At 42.8% G+C, this 23812-nt stretch overlaps 2 long non-coding RNA genes across 2 annotated transcripts; one reads left to right on the top strand and one right to left on the bottom strand.

The window, feature by feature from the left end:
• Positions 1–2089: 2089 nt before the first annotated feature.
• On the bottom strand, positions 2090–22826 carry LOC138965311 (uncharacterized). The gene is made up of 2 exons (XR_011455405.1): positions 22422–22826; positions 2090–2479 (listed from the first exon to the last, which is right to left on the bottom strand). It is a non-coding gene; the product is annotated as an uncharacterized lncRNA (long non-coding RNA).
• On the top strand, positions 6865–10883 carry LOC138965300 (uncharacterized). The gene is made up of 3 exons (XR_011455401.1): positions 6865–7654; positions 8444–8534; positions 9537–10883. It is a non-coding gene; the product is annotated as an uncharacterized lncRNA (long non-coding RNA).
• Positions 22827–23812: the final 986 nt, after the last annotated feature.

Genomic DNA, 23812 nt, shown 5'->3' with positions numbered 1-23812 from the left:
GGTGGTAGCTTGTAGGCGTTGCCTAATGTTGTTTGCCGTAGCCATTCTTTGTTGCATGGCCTGCCTCTGAATGAAGCGATCCTCTCTTTGTGTGGTGACTCTGGGCCGACCAGAACGTTGTCGCTCCTGCACTCTTCCAGTTGCGTGGAATCTCTGTTTTAGTCTGATGATGACAGAGGAAGCCACTACAAGCCTCTGGGCCACTTGCCTGGCAGCAACACCGTCTTGTAGCCATCCTATAAGAATAAGAATAAGAATAAGAATACTTTATTATCTCATAGAGAAATTCAGGCGTGGTACATAACAATAGTACAAACAAGACATTGATTTTACATAAAACATATAGCACTATATAACAGGGCAGGTTATAGAAACACCTTCCACTTCCACTATTGCCCTTCCTCTATCCAAATCGCTCAGTTTTCTTCGTTGGGGCATGTTGCTACTGTGCATAATTGTGTCAGCGTGTCAACCTTTAAACACAAGCTGGTGAGCGATGTTCATAGCCAGGACCCTGTTGTAGCACGTGCATCACAACCTTTTGCCCTGGCATGCGTTCCGCAAATTTCATGGGGCTATAAAAAACACCCTTTTTCTTCCAAAATGCAGAAGCTTTTGAGAAGTCCCACAAAGGGAAATAACTCTGCCTCTCAAACAAAATTCTAGGTCAAGACTCATTGTTCATTTGTTAATTCAAACACATTAATCTTTTAACTATCATGTCGATGTTTAATTTTTTGACAATTTTTTATAATTAGATCCGTTTTTTCAACCGATCCTTAACTTTTTTTGAAGAGTGTATTTGCCCGTTAGCCATGCCTCACTCTTCACACACTCACAGACGTACTGTTTTGTATTAGAATCAAACAGTCCCTAAGATGTTAATACCAGGTGCCTGTGGTTAACTGTGCAGTATCCCTCGTCCAGCACCGGAAAAGTAATGACCTTCAGAAAAAAGACTCTAAAGACCATAGCCAGCAGTGTTGATTCCCACTCTTTTCTCACCTGGCATTCCATATCCTTACTGGACCCTTCCTTCCTTTTTCTAGTCTACGTCTCATTTTCATATAACGGATTGAACTTAAGTATATATTAGTTCTTGTGTTGTGTAGTACCGTAAACTACCTTGTATACGCCCAGTATCGAGTTATGTAAACTCCTACTCCCCTACTTTGAGCCGAAAGCGGTGCATAGAGCATACTACCTAACCTAATAAACGCCCACCCACCCCACTTCTTGATTAATAATGCCACGAAAACAAATTGGAACATTTGTTTTTAGTGTTTGTAAACTTCCGCAAGCTGTGCAGAGAATTCATCCGAGGGTATATAATGCCAAGATGCTGTTATAAAGGCATACCGTTTATTGATACTATCACCGCAGTGCAGCTTAGTAATAAAAGATAGTTGAAGTTCTCAAAGCTCTTCTGAGGTTGAAAAGACCGGTTTTTGATCACGATATTTGTTTCAAGAGATTGTCCCTCGAGTTTGATGGCTTGAATCAGTGCAACTGCAGATCTAGATTAATCTTTTTCCAGTTAGCATTATCTTTTGAAGTTATAAACTTGGTAACAGACAATCAAGCAACACGTTTTCCTTTGTGGTTTGCTTGCAAGTTCCTGTGTGTGTGTGCGCGTGTGTGTGAGAGAGTGAGAGAGAGAGACAGACAGACAGACAGAGGGGAACGTTTTGTGCAATAACGCATCCTTTGAACACTTCCATGCCAAGTGACCAAAATATCGTTATTCTAACAAAGGAACCGCTCCTGCAAAGGGTATAGTACCTAGTAAACGCCCACCCCCAACATTTGGGAAAAAGTGGTGCATAGGCGTATACAAGGTAGTTTACGGTATATCTGAATGAGTAATAATCTAAGCATGAACATAACAGTGGCGACGTTGACACACTGACACCGACAACAGAGAGAGAGAGAGAGAGAGAGAGAGAGAGAGAGAGAGAGAGAGAGAGAGAGAGAGAGAGAGAGAGAGAGAGAGAGAGAGAGAGAAAGAAAGATTAAGACACACACACAAACACAAAACATAAAGTATTTCTCTCCATCCAGTCTGCAAAGACTACACAACAGCAGCAGCCACTGGCATGGTGATCTTTATTGCTGTTTTTATCTTCCCTCCTCTACTTCGCCTCATACCCGACTAAAGACATGTGGCGACAGCCACAATATTACACATTGAACTACATTTTGTTGTTTGAACTTATTTTGTTTGTTGTGCGGAGACCACTATATCTACCACTATCCACTATCTAAACAACACACGTCCACTCTCTCCCATATCTCACAATGTTCTCTTTTAAACTCGATATGGACAAGCACAATACAAATTTTACTTGGAATGCAAAAAACATTGAACACATCCAATCGAGATCCTAGTAACCAGAACAAATTAAAGCAACAAGATTTCACTGGTTAATAAGACAATAGGGAGAGGGAGGGGTGTGGGTGGAGGAGGATAATATACAACCTTTCAGCTATCTGGCAGGCTTTACTACTACTACTACTACTTCTACTGGATGAAAAAATATGTTTGTTTGTGAACATCCTTTTTAAATGACCATAAAAACACCGCAGAAAATGTTGTAGATTAAAATTAAATCAAATTTTCTAGGCAATATTCGCTGCATCGCTGTAGTTATGAAAACATAATTCAAGTCAGTCTCTTTTCACGAACTAACCGTCGTTATTTTTGTGTGTTTTAATCAAATACAAACGCATACTGAAAACATGGTCAGTTAAGCCTGAGAAAATATGTCAGGAATAAATCGTTTAACGAAATAGTTCCCGGTTAAATCGGTAACTAAGGCATTTAGTCAATTTGGTGTCGTCCCAGCACATCGAAACTGAAATGGGTTGTAAATTACACGGAGCTAAGAAGTTATCATATAACTTGTAAGGAAAACTGTAAAGTACAGCAACTTAAACCAGATTCTTGTGACCAAACTGACTTTAAAGAATCTTGATCGATCGATGAATTTCTTATTTCCCTTCAGTTGCTTCTTTCTTGTTCAGAAAGCTCTCTCTCTCTCTCTCTCTCTCTCTCTGAGTCTCTCTCTCCCTTATTATGGCAAGATTCCGAGGTGGAATAACAGAACTAGTTGTGCACGTTAATCGGTAAAAGAGATACGATGCGGATATGCTGTTATGCCCATTGTGCAGGGAAAGTAAGGAAGATGAGTTTTATTTTGTGCTTTGTTGCCCCGCACTTCGTGATTTGCGATGCCAGTTTATTCCTTCCAAGTTTTATAGAAAGAAGAAACCCAAGTTTACACAAGTTTTCTATGCTTTTGGCATCTGTGAATGAAGGTATTGTTCGAAAGTTGTCAGCTTATGTGTACAAAGCATTTCGGCTACGGAGAAATAAATCTTATACATGTATGTGAAACTAGTACCAACATGCACAGCTTGGACTGGTTTGAGGCTGTAGTGTGTAGGCTTACAGTGTGTGTTTTCACTGTTCCATAGAATAGATCTACACGCAGTTCGACGCTACAATTTTTACTGATTTTCCAACATTTAACGAGAGAAAAATTGAAGAAACAATCCTCACCTGCTCTCTTCTTTGGGAAATTTGAACATCCTTTCTGTTTCTGTAAGTTACGCTGCACTTGTAGGACAAGTCATCCAGATGTCTTGCATTGATGCAGCGGAGCGGGGGGTGCGTTTGAGCAATTGATGGCCGAACACCATGCCCCACTGCGTTTTCGCGTTAGCGCGGCCATGCTTGTGCAGCACGATAATTATCACTTCTGCTGTGAAAAGAGAAAGTAGATTGTTCCATGTTTCCGCGTGGTGGCGCCACTGGGCTTCCGGTCTCACTTTTCAGCACCGTATGGAGCGTCTCTGTATACTCAATAGTCTCTGTATGAGCGCTGATCGAGAATCTCACTGAACTCAATCTGCACACAGGCATGCAACAAAAGGCACCGCGCATCTTGAAAACATGGTTTACCTGAACTCGATCCTCCTCGCTGTGAAAAATGTAAGTTCCGCAAAGGCAGCCTTCTTCCGGTGGCAATCCGAACAGAGTAACTTCCCTTTTGTCTTTTTGCCCTAAACTGCCAAAAAACCCGACTAGATGCCAGGAAAGTAATGCCATGCTTGAACTATACTCCGCCTCTGCCGCTGAAGAACTTTGTAGGCGGTGAATGATGCTAGTCCATGATTATAATACAGTAAACTACCTTGTATACTCCCAGTATCGAGGAAACGCCCACCCCCTCCTTTTGGTCACATTCTGCGCATCAGGTACAGTACCTAGTTAACGCCCACCCTCCATTTTCAGTCATTAGAATAAAACAAAAATTAAAAAAGATTCAGTCAGTCATGCTGTTGTTGTTTTTTGAATGTTTACAGATTTTCCCCCCTCAGTGGGTGACGAACTCACAACAAATAATCTTTCAGTTTCAGAGACAAACATGACATCATTTTACACTTGATTGTGATATTTGTTTATTCGCTTAAAAATGCTGATATCGGTTTGTTCACACCACAGGTCTCCATGCTTAACCGAATAACTATGTAAAATATCATACTATTTGTACATCAAATACAAAGACACATTCTAGCAAAATAATGTAACAATAAATTTACAAGAACACCGTAGCCACTGATGGACAATACCATTCAGATACACAAACATCAAATTTGGGACAATACCATGCAGGTACACAACGCACACACACACACACACACACACACACACACACACACACACACACACACACACACACACACACGCACACACACACACACACACACACACACACACCGTATATATACACACACACACACACACACACACACACACACACTGTGTGACACGCGTACACACACACACACACATCACCACATTCGTCTTGACTCACAGTCCATATATATGAAGTTAAAACATTTATCTAAAACTTGACTAAAATTAATGTATAAAACAAACAAAATAAACAAAAACACCTTAAACCAAGATACAGCGAAGGAGTCACAGTATTGCGGAAGCAACGATTTATACTTTTGAGTCACGACAGATTACGAAAAAAACCAGTCAAAAGCTTTACACAACTGTCTCAAAGATGCCAGCCAAACGAAACTATCAGTTCGCATCAGTCTCCCGCCAAAAAGTAATTAACATTCCCGATGTGTGCGCCCATGCCAAAATGGACAGTGTATATATATACAATTGTGTGTGTGTGTGTGTGTGTGTGTGTGTGTGTGTGTGTGTGTGTGTGTGTGTGTGTGTGTGCCAGTGAGTGATCTGTGTGTGTGTGTGTGTGCATAGATGTGTATTGACATATCTCTGTACATATCTCTGGTGTGTGGGAGTGTGAGTGTGTGTATGTGTGTGTGTGTGTGTGTGTGTTAAGATTGTCCAATATTCATTGTACATGATTTATTGTGCGTTGCCGTATCCATCCGCAGGGTATTGTACATAAGTGGCTAATGTGTTGCTGTAACTTCATTGTTGCGTTTTTGTATTTGAGTACTAGTGTATGTATTTAGGTTGGGCAGTGCACAAAATGAAAGGGCAGGGAATCCGGTACCGAATTATGTCAGTACAGCGAAGGCCGCGGTCTGTCGCCCTCGACTGCGATTCCTCGCTCGGCTTTTGCGCTGGTAACTCTCTGTCTCTCTGAGCTGAACAAAGGATTTTGTTTCATTTGTTTGTTTGTTTGCTTAACGCCCAGCCGACCACGAAGGGCCATATCAGGGCGGTGCTGCTTTGACATTTAACGTGCGCCACACACAAGACAGACTCAAGTCGCAACACAGGCTTCATCAGTGTCTCACCCAGTCACATTATTCTGACACTGGACTAACCAGTCCTAGCACTAACCCCATAATGCCAGACGCCAGGCGGAGCAGCCACTAGATTGCCAATTTTAAAGTCTTAGTTATGACCCGGCCGGGCTTCGAACCCACGACGTCCCGATCACGGGGCGGACGCCTTACCACAAGGCCAGCCGTGCCGGTATTTATTATAGATAGTTCGAAGCAAAATTACCTAGGCTATAAGTACATAATTATATTGTACTTAGGTCTTGTTGTGTACTCGTTAACAGTGGCGTTCGATTTTCTGCCGAAGTCCGTGAAAATTACGCAGAGAGGTCTCAATGTCTTACAAATTAACCCAGAACTACCTTTTGGATCACTATTCTAATACTCACAGTTCAATCTTCTTTCTTTCTTTCTTTATTTGGTGTTTAACGTCGTTTTCAACCATTCAAGGTTATATCGCGACGGGGAAAGGGGGGAAATGGGATAGAGCCACTTGTCAATTGTTTCTTGTTCACAAAAGCACTAATCAAAAATTTGCTCCAGGGGCTTGCAACGTAGTACAATATATTACCTTACTGGGAGAATGCAAGTTTCCAGTACAAAGGACTTAACATTTCTTACATACTGCTTGACTAAAATCTTTACAAAAATTGACTATATTCTATACAAGAAACACTTAACAAGGGTAAAAGGAGAAACAGAATCCGTCAGTCGCCTCTTACGACATGCTGGGGAGCATCGGGTAAATTCTTCCCCCTAACCCGCGGGGGGTGTTCTTGCAGACTTGTATGCGCGTTTTGGGGCACTAGCATCGCGGATAAGCTGCTCTAATCTAGCGTTATTTTGTGGTACTCGATTCTCAGTGGGTAAGCTCCCCCGCAGACACCAGATAAGGTCCCCCGCATTTTCGGCCAAGCTGCGGGGGATCTTACCCCGTCAAATTTCACTGTTGATCTTTGTACCCATCGTGAGTCTAAACTGAGCCAAACACTGTACATAAGGAAGACGTGGAACTTGCGAAGAAAATGCGAAAAAGTGTTTGTGGGTTATCGTCCCTAGTCACATGCTGACGGCGAAAACAAAATGGCGGATCGCGTAGGTACCGATCGCGTGCGAGGTGGTGGTAAATTGTGCTCGGCTTTTTGTTGCAAGAACGCCCGTTACAAACAGAGCTGCTTCGGGAAAACTTTCCACAAGTTCCCTAAAGAAGAAAAAAGGTGGGTTGTGCAGTGATTATTTCATCAGGTTTACCTTCTTCAGAATGAGAATGCAATGGCTCGAGTCAACTCACTCAGATAAGCCAACTGTCTCTGGGCATTTTTGTCTGCTATGATACTACAGTATTTATAGAACTAATATGCAAATGAAATATTACAAACATAGCATGGATCGGTTCATCCTGAGATTTCTGTACTAGCTGTACTATGTACGCGTGTGTCTGCGTGTGTACCTGTGTGTGCATGACTGTGAGTGTGAGTCAGCAGTCAGTACAAAACAACAGTTTACACTTGATGACAAACTACCCGTGGGCATATTTGCCGAAATCTTTATCAAACCTTGCTTACGGGAAAACTACAGTACAAAGGTACATCACTCATCCGTTTTGCGTTCAGGCAGAGCGTTAGATTTAGACTGAAGATCTGATTTATTTTTTGTCTTTCCTATTGTTGTTTTTATTTTCAAACTAGGTGCAGAATATGGATGCAATTCACAAGGCGAGAGGACTTTGAAAAGCTGCAGCCAGCTGATGTTCAAGGTCTCAAGCTTTGTACTGATCACTTTGAGGCCAACCAGTAAAACAATCCTGCAGAGAGGATCACTTGTGTGGAATGCTGTCCCGACATTGTTTGCAGTGCCCAATCCACCACCGAAGGTTATTTATTTATTGGTTTTAGGTTTTTGCAAACCAATGAAGCACACTATTAAATGCAGGTTGAGTAATGACAAGTTTGAGGCTGATGTAAGAATTGGAAAAAAACAGCATTGTTCCCATCAAATAATGCCTGTTTGCATTTAGCGCAAAAAAATGATAAGGCCAACAAAAAAAAGTTACTTATTTTGGATCGACGTCTTGATTATGATGATATGATGAACTTATTTTGCAAAAAAACAGCCCCAAATGGCAAAAAAAGTATAGGGTCGGCGTCAACAACAAAAAAGTTGTATGTTTCTGGTCACCTGACCCTACCTATGTTTTCCCGACGACCCTAGACTTTTATTTTGCATTTTCAAAAATAAAAGGGGTATTCGAAAATCAATTGTTTTCCTGTTTTTCAACAAAATAAGTTAAAAAGATGGTTTAAAAAAAAAAAGTTTAGAAAAAAAATCTCCACCTTTAGTCATGTTAGGCCACAAAAAAAGTCTGTTTAAGGTAACATAGGCCCCCCAAAAATAGCGTCGGTAGGTCGGCTTTTTATTTTTGTATTTTAGCCATCTGAATATTTTAATTTCATTTTTTAATGCCCCAAAAAAGTCTAGGGCCGGTGGGAAAAAAATAGGGTCGGTCCGGATACTGTAAACAGATTATTTTTTGTTTTGCCTTACGAGAAACATACACTTTTTTTGTGTGGCCTAAGACCAATGCCATGAAATTGGGAGAATTGTTTCATTGTGACTGGGTGTTGGTTGTGAGTTTGTCAGTTAAAGAGCTGTGCATTTGCAGGTTGCTAGTGGGAGGAAGCCACCATCGCAAAGGGTAGCTACAAATGAAGCCAGCACCGACCTGTCGCCTGATGCACAAATTGTTCAACCAGGTAAGAGATTTTTAACCATGAAGAACACCCTGACATCAAAAAATGTTTAAACCCATCCATTACATAGTTGATAATTGCTGTATAGGGTGACGGGCGCTGTGGCGGGGTGGTAAGACGTCGGTCTATTAACTCGGAAGGTCGAGGGTTCGAATCCCGGTCGCGGCCGCCTGGTGGGTTAAGTGTGGAGATGTTTCCGATCTCCCAGGTCAACTTATGTGCAGACCTGCTAGTGACTTATCCCCCTTCATGTGTACACGCAAGCACAAGACCAAGTACGCACGAAAAAGATCCTGTAAGTGTAATCCATGTCAGAGTTCGGTGGGTTTTAGAAACACAAAAATACCCCGCACGCTTCCTCCGAAAGCGGCGTATGGCTGCCTAAATGGCGGGGTAAAAACGATCATACACGTAAAATTCCACTTGTGCAAAAAAAATGAGTGCACGTGGGAGTTTCAGCCCACGAGCGCAGAAGAAGAAGAAGAAGGAGAAGCTGTATAGGGCGGATGCATGGATGGATGAAATTGTACCTGTAGTTCCAACACGTAAAGATGGGAAACATATCCTGTTAGAGGCATGGTGTAACAAGAAACAATTAAGTGGCTCTATTCCCATCTCCCCCCCCTTTCCCCGTCGCGATATAAGCTTCGTGGTTGAAAACGACGTTAAACACCAAATAAAGAAAGAAAGAAAGAGGCATGGTGTGTGAGGAGTTTACCTGGTACTGTTGTCCTAATCAATCAATCAATCAATCAATCAATATGAAGCTTATATAGCGCATATTCCGTGGGTACAGTTCTAATGGCCTCACCCATTCAGTACCAAACAAGGTCAATTCCATCATTGTTCCACATCGTATCCATAGTTGCTAATACACTTCATTTCTGGCCTGCCTTCCTACGCTATTGTTTATTTTCATTTTGTGATTTAATTGCACGTGTTTTAATTTCTTCCAGGTTGTAACTTGTTATGGTTATGTTATTTTATGTGTGTTTTCTTTTTTAGATGACATTCAGGCGATCCTGGAGGACATAGGATGTAAAGCATCAAAGTCGTCATCTTCCCCATCCCCTCGTGAAGCGGAACTTTGGCAGAAGGTCAACAAACTGAGGAGCAAGGTTTTCCGATTAGAAAAGAAAACGATGGAACCCCGTGTAAAACGAGCGAGTAAATTAGCCAAGCCTCCCAAGAAAGACTTTGTAGTAGAACAGTTGTCTCATATATTATCAGGCGAGGCGAGCTATTTTGCCATTTATGCCTGTTACATATTTACCGGTTATCTGCTGCTGTGTCCAATCCTGGCAGAGACGGGAACGCATGTTACCAAGGAGCTGAAGGAGAGTCAATGAGATGAGAGAATGTGATTAACAATTGCCAACTCTCTCCGTACAAAGAGGGTCCAAAATTGTATAAAAAAAAATAGATGGTAGGCAATTAAAAATTAAAAAAAGGACTCTCGGAGCATGGACTTAATGAGTCAAAAATTAAAGAAGGCTCTATGACCCGAAGTACATGTTTTGTCTATTGTCTTTTTTATTTTGAATTCCCTACCATCTATATTTTGATACAATTTTGGACCCTCCCTGGTGTGTTGTTTCTGATGTACCTTTTAGTCTGTTTACAGTAACATAGGCACACAAAAAGAGGGTCGGTAGGTCGGCTTTTCTTAAAAAAAATTATAACCATCTTTTTAAATTATTTTGCAAAAAAACAGGAACAAAATTGATTTTTTTTCTTTTTCTTTTTTTCCAAATGCCAAAAAAAAAGTCTAGGGTTGGTCTAGAAAAATAGGGTTGGTCGGGATACCGTAAACAGGCTATTTTGCTTTGTTTTGCCTAAGCAAAGACTAACAAACTTTCTTTAGGGTCTGACATTGTATATACTATACAATTTTTGGGGTATTAACTAAATACATGTATACAGTTTTCGATTCCTTTTATACTTTTTCACAAATTAGCCCCCCCCCCCCCCCCCCTTTTTTTTTTGTAGTCTGCCCTGGGGGCGGGAGGTCTCCTAATTTCGGTTTCTAGGGTCACCTTATGCTTCCCCATGAGCTGAGAACTTAATTTAAAATGAGCCTCGATTTTTTTATTTGTATTTTGTAATTGTGCCTTTGTCCAGTCACATGATTTCACTTTGTACTTAAAAACTTGGCGCTGTCATCATTTATTGCTATTTATTGTTCAGTTGTTCAGTATTTATTGCTATTGGGCATCAGTTATTCAGTTGCCCTCTTTCGAATGAGCCATGCATGCATTATGGATGTGTTTAGCGAATTGGGATACCTAAAGCAATGTAAAAGAAACAATGTGAAGCAAACATATAGCACCAAATAAAATAACCGAATCAGAATGGAAACTTCTTCAGTGCATGTGTGTGTGTGTGTGTGTGTGTGTGTTTGCTGTTTTAAATACCGAAAATGTGAAAATAAAGCAAGTCACAGCATGAGAAAGATCGACTGTACTAGTCATGACAAAGCAGGAGACAGCCTGGTCAGCATGTAGAAAAGGGGAATAACTCGTATTTAGCCATTCTCATTTCTAAGCATGCCCAATGAGGAAGTTATCCTTCTTCCCATTGTAGTTTCTTTGACTAAGCTAAGCTGAAACTTAAAAATGGAAAGCGCGCAGTATCTACAAGTAGTTAGACTTTGACAAGCAAGAAGATCCTTCTGTTGACCGTGCTTTGTGTTATGTTATCATTTTTAACGTGGGGAACAGTATTTCTGACCTGTCTTGGTGAAATGTCTTCTCGTATATAGTACACGATAGTATAAATGGTAAGAAAACTGGCTGATCCAATGCCAAAAAAAGTATCGGTCAGTATGATATAAACTTCAATACAAGAAAGTCTGGTTATCTTCTATTTTAAGGCATTAATTTGGAGACATCTACATACCATGTGGTTGGTCTTGCTGGGGACATAATCGTGTGTAGCGCCTGAGGTGGACACAACTAGGCGTTCCACGATCCAGGGCGTGACATATTATGTAGAAACGTTATGACTCGCCGATATTACTCATACCGAGGTCGGCTAGTATTGTAGGCACATGTATTGAACACAACGCGAGGCATAGACTAGACTGATTGTGCAGCTACATTACATAGGGCTAGAGTAAAGGTAAGAAAAATAGTTGCTCTCCTCGGCCATCTTCAGCCTCCCCCTGAGAACAATTAATGAGGATACGGACCCTCTCTAGGGCTCCGGTTACAATATAAACTTCAATACAAGAAAGTCTGGTTATCTTCTATTTTAAGGCATTAATTTGGAGACACCTACATACCATGTGGTTGGTCTTGCGGGGGACATAATCGTGTGTAGCACCTGAGGTGGACACAACTAGGCGTTCCACGATCCAGGGCGTGACATATGCAGAAACGTTATGACTCACTGATATTACTCAGCAGATCAGCCGTGTGCTGCATAGGAATCAATTCGCTTTTTCTCAGTCAAGTCGCCTTTTTAGGCCTATGCAACAAATCAGTAGGCGACCGGACGCTGGCACTGACACACAGATCGTGAGTCAGTCCTCCTCACCCCCCCCCCCCCCCCCCCCCCCCAAAAAAGACAGTGCCAGACCAGAAAACAAGGGCAGTAACTCAGCTCCTAGAAGACACAGATCCCAGTGGTGTTGTCGTGCATACACTCTTCAAAAAAAGTTAAGGATCACTTTTTTACAAGCACACCACACAAAACAGACAAGACCGAATTCTTTCATTTTTTTAACATTATATTATTGAACAACCAAAGAGTAATGACAAACTAAGCAAAGATCGAACGCGGCAGCGACAATTTAGCTAGAGTGTGTCAAACGTGACAACCCTCGAAAATGGAATTCACAACAATGTGAATCAGTGTCAATAACGCGTGTGCCCTCCGTTGTGTGCCAGGCATTCAACACATCGTTGACGCATGGATTTGATCAGGTTGCATATATGCATGCTCTGGGAACTACATTCCACTCCTGCTGGAGCCATTGCAGCAGTTGACCCAGATTGGCAGGAGGAGGGTGATGTTGCTGTACCCGACGACAAAGCTCGTCCAACATGTGCTCGATTGGGTTCAGGTCCGGGCTGTTGGCTGGCCACAGCATCCTGTTGACCCTGGCCTGCTGGATGAAGGTGTTTACAGCTGCAGAGCGATGGGGAGGTGCGTTGTCATCCTGAAGAATCGCACGAGGGCCGATCGCTTGGAGGGCTGGATTCGAACGACCAGGGGTTGCAGGATCTCATTCTGGTAGCGGACACCGGTCAAGTTGCCCACTACATGGTACAGAGGTGTCCTTAGACGTGTGCTGATCCCTCCCCTGACCATCACAGAGGATCCGCCAAAACGCTGTCCAGAACAGCACCTTCTGCGAAGCCGGCGCTCTCCGCGACGCCTCCACACTCGGATGCGACCATCAGCAGATTCCAAGCAAAAGCGGGACTCATCTGTAAACAACACCTGAGCCCACTGCTGACGTTGCCACCACACATGTTGAGTGCACCAGGCTCGGCGAGCTGCTCGGTGATTAGCAGTCAGGGTTGTTCCTCAGTCGGACTGGACGCCTTGCATGCAAGCCAAACTGAGTTGTGTAAGCGGTTTCGGATCGTCTGACCACTAACAACAGTGTTGGTGGTAGCTTGTAGGCGTTGCTTAATGTTGTTTGCCGTAGCTATTTTTTGTTGCATGGCCTGCCTCTGAATGAAGCGATCATCTCTTTGTATGGTGACTCTGGGCCGACCAGAACGTTGTCGCTCCTGCACTCTTCTAGTTGCGTGGAATCTCTGTTTTAGTCTGATGATGACATAGGGAGCCACTCCAAGCCTCTGGTCCACTTGCCTGGCAGGAACACCGTCTTGTAGCCATCCTATTGCCCTTCCCCTATCCAAATCGCTTAGTTTTCTTCGTTGGGGCATGTTGATACTGTGCATAATTGTGTCAGCGTGTCAACCTTTAAACACAAGCTTGTGAGCGATGGTCATAGCCAGGACCCTGTTGTAGCACGTGCATCACAACCTTTTGCCCTGGCATGCGTTCCGCAAATTTCATGGGGCTATAAAAAACACCCTTTTTCTTCCAAAATGCAGAAGCTTTTGAGAAGTCCCACTACAAAGGGAAATAACTCTGCCTGCCAAAAAAAGTATAGGTCAAGACTCATTGTTCATTTGTTAATTCAAACACATTAATCTTTTAATTATTATGTCGATGTTTAATTTTTTGGCAATTTTGTATAATCAGATCCGTTTTTTCAACCGATCCTTAACTTTCTTTGAAGAGAGTATTTTCCCGTTAGCCATGCCTCACTCTTCATACACTCACAGACGTACTGTTTTGTATTAGAATCAAACAGTCCCTAAGATGTTAATACCAGGTGCCTGTGGTATCCCTCGTCCAGCACCGGAAAAGTAATGACCTTCAGGCTCCCATGGGGTCGCCTTCACGCGGCAGGAGTGTTTTCACCAAGCTACCCCACCCCTTTACTTCTCTTCTTTAATCTTATTTCTGCCTTACCAGTCCTTTCACCTATATTTCCTTCCAAGAAAACTCTCCCTACTATTCCCTGCAGTTTTCCAATTCTTTTCTTGTCTTATTTCTACGCACAGGAGCTTGTATCAAATCGCCGGTCGATCATTATTTACAGTCCACTACTACGACATACTACTAGTACTATATACTACTAGTATATAGTACTAGTAGTATGTCGTAGTAGTGGACTGTAAATAATGATCGACCGGCGATTTAATACAAGCTCCTGTGTTTCTACCTGACTGGATCCATCACTTTTATTTCACTTACAAAAAGTCTTCTTTTTCACATCCTTATTTCTCTGCACCCCGCATGTCGTAAGAGGCGACTAACGGATTCTGTTCCTCCTTTTACCCTTGTTAAGTGGTTCTTGTATAGAATATAGTCAATGTTTGTAAAGATTTTAGTCAAGCAGTATGTAAGAAATGTTTAGTCCTTTGTACTGGAAACTTGCATTCTCCCAGTAAGGTCATATATTGTACTACGTTGCAAGCCCCTGGAGCAATTTTTTGATTAGTGCTTTTGTGAACAAGAAACACTTAACAAGTGGCTCTATCCCATCTCCCCCCTTTCCCCTATCCCATCTTCCCCCTTTCCCTCGTCGCGATATAACCTTCGTGGTTGAAAACGACGTTAAACACCAAATAAAGTAAAGTAAATGACCTTCAGAAAAAGCGACTCCAAAGACCATAGCCAGCAGTGTTGATTCCCACTCTTTTCTCACCTGGCATTCCATATCCTTACTGGACCCTTCCTTCCTTCTTCTAGTCTACTTCTCATTTTCATATAACGAATTCAACTTCAGTATATATATTAGTTCTTGTGTTGTGTAGTACCGTAAACTACCTTGTATACGCCCAGTATCGAGTTATGTAAACTCCTACCCCCCTACTTTGGGCCGAAAGCGGTGTATAGAGCGGCCTAATAACCCACCCCCCCCCCCCCCACACACACACACACACACACACACACACACTTCTTGATTAATAATTTCACGAAAACAAATTGAAACATTTGTTTTTAGTGTGTGTAAACTTCCGCATGCGGTACAGAGTATTCATCCGAGTGGTATATAATGCCAAGATGCTGTTATAAAGGCATACCCATTATTGATACTCTCACCGCAGTGCAGCTTAGTAATAAAAGAGAGTTGAAGTTCTCAAAGTTCTTCTGGGCCCGTATGCTTATGGGGGAAGTTCGCGACAACTCCCGAAGTTTTGAGTGACATCGGAAGTACTTGCCTCACTTTCGTATGCATGGGCCGGAAAAAGGGTTTACCTCGAAGCAAAGCGAGGAAGTAACTCAGGGTATTTTGCGACTACTTCTAAAGTTTTGAGTGACATCGGAAGTACATCCTCACTTTCGCATGCATGGGACGAAAAAAGAGTTTACTTTGGAAGCTAACGAGGAAGTAAATGAGGGTAAATGTACTACAGCCAGACCCAGTAGTAAACACGCTACTTCCACAGTTTCTCAGTGCAAAAAGGCAGGGCTTTTCTTCAGTTTTTCATGTCAAACCGAGCTGACGCTCCCAAAGAGAGAAAATAGAGGGAAAAGTCGTATCTTCTGCATGCATTTCGTGCAAATTTCCCTGAATACAAACCTGAGTTGCCAGCTTTGACTTTTGTTTGTTCTGGGTCATTGGCCACCACTCTTTCATTCCCGCTTATACGAGGGGGTTACTGTGTTTCTATGAAAATGGGCGTCGTTGTGTGAGTGTGTGTGTGTGTGTGTTTGTGTGCGTGCGTGCGTGTGTGTGTGTGCGTGTGTGTGTGTGTGTGTGTGTGTGTGTGTGTGTGTTCGAGTGTTGAAGTGTAAGTTTCTGCTTTTTTTTTTGTCATTGCTTTATCTGTGTGTGTGTGTGTGTGTGTGTGTGTGTGTGTGTGTGTGTATGTGTGTGTGTGTGTGTGTATGTATTTGTGCGAGTGCCTGTCTGCCTGTGTGTGCGTGCGTGCGGGTATAATTGTGCGTCTGTTCCTTCATACGTTTGTTTGCGTGTTCGCGCGTGCCGTGTGTGTGTGTGTGTGTGTGTGTGTGTGTGTGTGTGTGTTTGTGTGTGTGTTTGTGTGAGTGTGTTTGTGTGTTTGTGTGTGTGTTTGTGTGTGTGTTTGTGTGTGTGTGTGTGTTTTCGATGTTATGTGTGTGTTCGACGGTGTGTGTGTGTTCGACGGTGTGTGTGTGTGTGTGTGTGTGTGTGTGTGTGTGTGTGTGTGTGTGTGTGTGTGTGTTCGACGTTATGTGTGTGTTCGACGGTGTGTGTGTGTGTGTGTGTGTGTGTATGTGTGTGTGTATGTGTGTGTGTGTACCCACTCCCCACACTATGATGAGCTGACTATATTTGCGCCTTGATATTTTATTCATGTTCTTACGTTTTATGCTGTTTATTGTGATTCACCACACCCGAGTTTATCGTAATTGAGATAATAAAGTGTTCTATGTCTATGTATTATGTCTAATACACATGCACACACGCACGTAGGCTACAAAAATCCAATCTTGACTTTGAACTTTATATAAACATACATCCTCTTCACAATTAACGAGGACAAACGTAATTTACAAACACCTAAGTACAACAATTTTTCTGTTTTAGAAATTCGGACACACATTTTCTCAAATAATATGAAATTCGCTGAACTTATCTTCTTTTCACTACACCTTATATCTTGATTCCTAAAAAATGGAGTTCTGCCTTTTTAAATTTACCAGTAACACAAACATTCGCTTTGACCAAACTATTTTTGTCCAGCAGTTTTACCGATACACAATCATTAAAAAAACACAACAATAAGAGTTTTAAGTTAACCGACTTCGCTACCACAAAAACAACCTTTTTTTATTGTCCCCAACATTCTGGTCAACGAAATCATTATTATAGACAGTCATTCTATTTAAGGACAATCATCACAGCTTTCGTTCAACCAGTTAAAAACAACAATTATAGTAAAAGCTACAGCGCGATCAACGTTTGCCCATTTACGAACTCGCGATGAGATTTGTTTCTTCTGGTCACCAAGCCTACCGTTTACAAACGCATGCGCACTAATTGGGATTCCCCCAATTTTCTCGACCTTGACCTCAGAACTCTCGAAGCCACTACTTCGGCGTTCAATTTAGCTCGTGCATACCGAGTAGCTGGCAACTTTGCTTTCGAAGTTCCCACTTCCAATGTCAAGTGCCTCTCGCTTGACATAATTATACGACGATATCGCATCTCAAGGGTCCTTACCCATCCAAAAGAAACCTCCAGCGCATACTACAATTGCAGGACATTCCGTTTTTAAAGGCAGCTCATTGGGAAATGATCTCAGACACAATATCGAAGACGTGAAATGCGTCAATCGAGCAACTGTCGTAACTTGGCTACAATGAGACGGTCTCCTACCTTGCACCATAGACACGGACTGTGACATTCTTGTTTAATTTAGGTGAAATGCTTAAAACAGAGTGACTCAAAAGCGACAGTTCGATCAGTTACTGACCGAAAAAAACGTGCTCGAGTCATTCGGCGAAGGTGGCGAGCTTTCAAACCAGCACGACTGAATAACTCAGAATGCCTTTTTTCATCATGCCTCTATTCTACACGAGTAACATAGTGCAGTGGTAACGGTTCCGGACTCTCGTTCATTCGCTCCGGGTTCAAGTTCCGCCGAGAGCTATATATTTTTTTTATTAATCTTTTCCTTTTTAAGCCTCCGCAATTGCATTCCGGCTGCAAAAACCGGGTTTTGCCTCTGTGTTATTTTTATTCATTTGCAAAAGAAACCTTCCTATGCTTTGAAAAAATCATATCATGTCTTGACTTTCAACTGTACGCGCGTGTGTATATGTGTGTCACTACGGTGAGTATGTGTGTGTGTGTGTGTGTGTGTGTGTGTGTGTGTGGGTGTGTGTGTGTGTGTGTGTGTGTGTGACGTGTCACTTGTGTCATCATAGTTTCAGTGTGTGTATGAGTGTAGATTGAGAGAGAATGAGAGAAAGTGAGAGAGAGTGAGTGTGTGGTTATTTGTTTGTGACTGTGTGCGTGCGTGTATGGGTGCGTGTGTGTGCCGTGTGTGTACGGTGTGCGCGCGAGCGCGCGCGTGTGTGTGTGCCGCAGTGTGTGGTGTGTGTGTGTGTTTATGTGTGCCGTCAGCGTCACTTGTGTCATAGTGTCAGTATGTGCATGAGTGTACGTTTGTCTGTGTGTGCGTGTGTCGTAAGAGAGAGAGAGAGCGACACTTCTTTGGCAATTTTGGACCAGACAGCGTCTTTATGTTTAACAGTTAGACTGTTCTGAAATTTGGACAGAATAACCGTTCTTTCGTAAAACACTTCTGTCAAGAGTACAGCAATTTCACCATCTGAAAAAGGCGCAGAACGCCCCTCCGTGTCTACTTTCTTTTTGAGCGGCACACGTGCCTTGCCATTTTCGTTGACTGCCATGTTGATAGAAACGTGCGCATGCGTATTAGTAGGGATTCCCCCAATTTCCCCGACCTTGACCTTAATACTCTCGCTGTCACTACTTTGGCGTTCAAGTCAGTTCATGCATTGTGAACAGTTAGAAAGTTGACTTCGGGAGTTCCCACTTCGAAAAGAGGCCTCTACTTCCAGTGTTTCTTACTTCTAGTTCATGCATACGGGCCCTGAGGTTGAAAAGACCGGTTTTTGATCACGATATTTGTTTCAAGAGATTGTCCCTCGAATTTGATTGCTTGAATCAGTGCAACTGCAGATCTGGATTAATCTTTTCCAGTTTGCATTATCTTTTGAAGTTATACATTTGTTAACAGACAATGAAGCAACACGTTTTCCTTTGTGGTTTGCTTGCAAGTTCCTGTGTGTGTGTGTGTGTGTGTGTGCGTGTGCATGTGTGTGTGAGAGAGAGAGAGAAAGAGAGAGAGAGAGAGAGAGACAGACAGACAGAGAGACAGACAGACAGACAGAGGGGAACGTTTGTGTGTGTAGCCGAGCGATTCAGACCAAACTACTGGACCGATCTTTATGAAATTTGACATGAGAGTTCCTGGGATTGATATCCCCGAACGTTTTAATTTTTTATTTTTTTATAAATGTCTTTGATGACGTCATATCCGGCTTTTCGTGAAAGTTGAGGCGGCACTGTCACGCTCTCATTTTTCAACCAAATTGGTTGAAATTTTGGTCAAGTAATCTTCGACGAAGCCCGGACTTCGGTATTGCATTTCAGCTTGGTGGCTTAAAAATTAATTAATGACTTTGGTCATTAAAAATCGGAAAATTGTAAAAAAAAATTTTTTTTATATAAAACGATTCAAATTTACGTTCATCTTATTCTCCATCATTTGCTGATTCCAAAAACATATAAATATGTTATATTTGGATTAAAAACAAGCTCTGAAAATTAAATATATAAAAATTATTATCAAAATTAAATTGTCCAAATCAATTTAAAAACACTTTCATCTTATTCCTTGTCGGTTCCTGATTCCAAAAACATATAGATCAAAAACACGCTCAGAAAGTTAAAACGAAGAGAGGTACAGAAAAGCGTGCTATCCTTCTCAGCGCAAGTACTACCCCGCTCTTCATGTCAATTTCACTGCCTTTGCCGTGCGCGGTGGACTGACGATGCTACGAGTAGGTCTTGCTGCGTTGCATTGCGTTCAGTTTCATTCTGTGAGTTCGACAGCTACTTGACTAAATGTTGTATTTTCGCCTTACGCGACTTGTTTTCTTTCTCATTCTTTCTTTCTGGTCTTTCTTTCTTTCTGGTCTTTCTTTCTTTCTTGCTTTCTTTCTTTCTAGTCTTTCTTTGACTGGGTGGCCGAGTGGTAACGCACTTGCGCTCGGAATCGAGACTGAGGTTGCGTGTTCGACCCTGGCCGGTCAGGCCGCTATTTTCTCCCCCCCCCCCCCCCCCCCCCCCTTTCCTAACCTAGGTGGTGGGTTCAAGTGCTAGTCTTTCGGATGAGACGAAAACCCGAGGTCCATTCGTGTACACTACATTCGGGTGTGCACGTTAAAGATCCCACGATTGACAAAAGGGTCTTTCCTGGCAAAATTGTATAGGCATAGCTAAAAATATCCACCAAATACCCGTGTGACTTGGAATAATAGGCCGTGAAAAGTAGGATATGCGCCGAAATGGCTGCGATCTGCTGGCCGATGTGAATGCGTGATGTATTGTGTAAAAAATTTCATCTCACACGTCATAAATAAATCCCTGCGCCTTGAATAATGTGCGCGATATAAATTGCATAAAAAATAATATAACAAATTTAAAAAAATCCCTTCGCTTAGAACTGTACCCACGGAATTCGCGCGATATAAGCCTCATATTGATTGATTGATTGACGTTTTGTGCAATAACGCATCCTTTGAACACCCCCATGCCAAGTGACGAAAATATCGTTATTCTAGCAAAGGAACCGCTCCTGCAAATGGTATAGTAGGCTACCTAGTAAACGCCCACCGCCAACATTTGGGAAAAAGTGGTGCATAGGCGTATACAAGGTAGTTTACGGTATATCTGAATGAGTAATAATCTAAGAGAGAGAGAGAGGGAGAGAGAGAGAGAGAGATTAAGACTATGACCTTGGACACACACACACAAACACAAAACATAAAGTATTTCTCTCCATCCAGTCTGCAAAGACTACACAACAGCAGCAGCCACTGGCATGGTGATCTTTATTGCTGTTTTTATCTTCCCTCCTCTACTTCGCCTCATACCCGACAGGTGGCCATGGCCACAACATTACACATTGAACTACATTTTGTTGTTTGAACTTTATTTTGTTTGTTGTGCGGAGACCACTATATCTCCCACTATTCACTATCTAAACAACACACGTCCACTCTCTCCCATGTCTCACAATGTTCTCTTTTAAACTCGATATGGACAAGCACAATCCAAATTTTACTTGGAATGCAAAAAACATTGAACACATCCAATCGAGATCCTAGTAACCAGAACAAATTAAAGCAACAAGATTTCACTGGTTAATAAGACAATAGGGAATACAGAATACAGAATACAGAATACAGTATTTATTGAGCCAAGTGACATTAAAAAACATTTAAAGCACAAGGAATTTAGCGTAGTGTTGGTAAAATCACGCACACACCCACACCCACACACACACTGACACACACACACACACGCCCACACATACTGCACTGACACACTGACATACACACCAACACACACACGCCCACACTACAGCAGTCACGATCACACCATCACACGCAGGGCAGACATGAGGTAAAACAAATGACAATCATCTATTAAAAGAAAATGTACAAAGAGTGGTCTTAAGATGCTGGTGGAAGGGTCTACACAGAATACAATTTTATAATCTAATGCATAGTTAGAACTAGCCCATCCCCTCCACCCACCCACTCATGAATAACTAAAATAATGCAGCTAAAAAAAATCAAAAAAAATCACACATCAAAGTCCCACTCAAACCCCCCCCCCCCCCCTCCTCACCACCACCACCTAACACTGAGTCACAGGATGTGGTGAGCTCACCGCCAGCAGGATCACCGACTGCGGAGCTGCCCAACTGAGGGATGGGATGCGTTAAGGGAGGAAACAGCTTGGGGGAAGAAAGAGGTCTGGAGACGTCGAGTGCGTGCCCCCAGGGATCGGAATCGACGACCTGAGGGCAGGCGCTCGAAGAGGGGATGGCCAGGGTGGGACTCGTCAGCCACAATTTTCTGGGCTCTGGACAGCATGCGCTTGGCATAGAGGGATGCTAGGGAGGGCAGCTCACAGCCGACGATCCTGCTAGCCGTGAGCACCACACGCTCCAGCTTGTTCTTGAGCAGCTGGGAGGTGTTGCAGTACCACACTGTGATGGAGAATGTCAAGATGCTCTCCACCACGGCCCTGTAGAACTGGACCAGGATGACCTGGCTGAGGCGGAACTTCTTGAGCTGGCGCAAGAAGTAGAGGCGTTGCCGCGCTCGCTTGACGATGGCGTCAACGTTATCATCCCAGCACAGGTCGTTGGAGATGGTGGTGCCCAAGAACTTGAAAAAGTCCACCATCTCGATAGGATCGCTGTTGATGATCCGTGGAGCCACAGGGCCTTTTTTCCTGCGAAAGTCCACCACCATCTCCTTGGTCTTGGTGGCGTTCAGCAGGAGATTGTTGTTGTCGCACCACGACACAAGACAGTCGACCTCCTGGCGGTACACGGTCTCATCACCGCCGGTGATGAGACCTTCGGCTGTGGTGTCGTCAGCGAACTTCACCAGCTGAACTGAGTCATGAGAGGCGACGCAGTCGTTGGTGAAGAGGCAGTAGAGCAGCGGTGAGAGGACGCACCCCTGGGGTGCTCCGGTGCTCAGGACCAGCGTCTTGGAGAGGGAGAGGGGGGGTCTGGGTGGAGGCGGATAATATACAACCTTTCAGCTATCTGGCAGGCTTCACTCATACACCTATAGCTTAGGAACAACAACAACAACAACAACAACATAAATCAATTTCTTTCTTTCTTTCTTTATTTGGTGTTTAACGTCGTTTTCAACCATTCAAGGTTATATCGCGACGGGGAAAGGGGGAGATGGGATCGGGGAAAGGAGGAGATGGGATCGGGGAAACGGGGGAGATGGGATAGGGGAAAGGGGGGAGATGGGATAGAGCCACTTGTTAATTGTTTCTTGTTCACAAAAGCACTAATCAAAAAATTGCTCCAGGGGCTTGCAACGTAGTACAATATATGACCTTACTGGGAGAATGCAAGTTTCCAGTACAAAGGACTTAACATTTCTTACATACTGCTTGACTAAAATCTTTACAAACATTGACTATATTTAATCAATCAATACAATTGATGAGTCTTATATCGCGCATATTCCGTGGGTACAGTTCTAGGCGCTCTGCAGTGATGCCGTGTGAGATGAAATTTTATACGGCCAGTAGATTGCAGCCATTTCGGCGCATATTTACCTTTCACGGCCTATTATTCCAAGTCACACGGGTATAGGTAGACAATTATTAACTGTGCCTGAGCAATTTTGCCAGGAAAGACCCTTTTGTCAATCGTGGGATCTTTAACGTGCACACCCAATGTAGTGTACACGGGGGGAGGTACGGACACCGAAGAGAGTCTGCACACAAAGTTGACTCTGTGAAATAAATTTCCGCCGAACCTGGGATCGAACTCACGCTGACAGCGGCCAACTGAATACAAATCCAGCGCGCTACCAACTGAGCTATATCCCCGCCAAACATTGACTATATTCTATACAAGAAACACTTAACAAGGGTAAAAGGAGAAACAGAACCATTATTCGCCTCTTATGACATGCTGGGTAGCATCGGGTAGACTCCCCCTAACCCGCGGGGGGTCATAAATCAATTACTCTCAATTAAAACAACAGAAATCGTGACATAATTATGCATTACAATTCTAAAAAAAAACAATCACGCATGAGATGCACATGTTATTCAAATAGATCAATTGCAATAAATTACAGTTTTTCACTTTTTCACTCCTGTATGTGTTAACATGTGTTCCTTCAAATGAGTCCACAGTTTGAACCTAGCATCACATTCTGTACATGTTTACTTTCTCTCCCCTGTATGTGTAAACAAGTGTTGCTTCAAATTTCTAGAACGCGCGAACCTGGTATTACTTTCTCACCCCTGTATGTGTTAACATGTGTTGCTTCAAATTATAAGACCTTTTGAACCTTGCATCACACTCTGTACATGCATGCTTTTTCACCCCTGTATGTGTTAACATGTGGTTCCTCAATGTACTAGACCGTGTGGACCTTGCATCACACTCCAA

The sequence above is a fragment of the Littorina saxatilis genome, linkage group LG4, assembly GCF_037325665.1.
Source record: "Littorina saxatilis isolate snail1 linkage group LG4, US_GU_Lsax_2.0, whole genome shotgun sequence".
In the NCBI taxonomy this organism is placed as follows: Eukaryota; Metazoa; Mollusca; class Gastropoda; order Littorinimorpha; family Littorinidae; genus Littorina; species Littorina saxatilis.
This window is presented reverse-complemented; position numbering and strand designations above follow the sequence as displayed.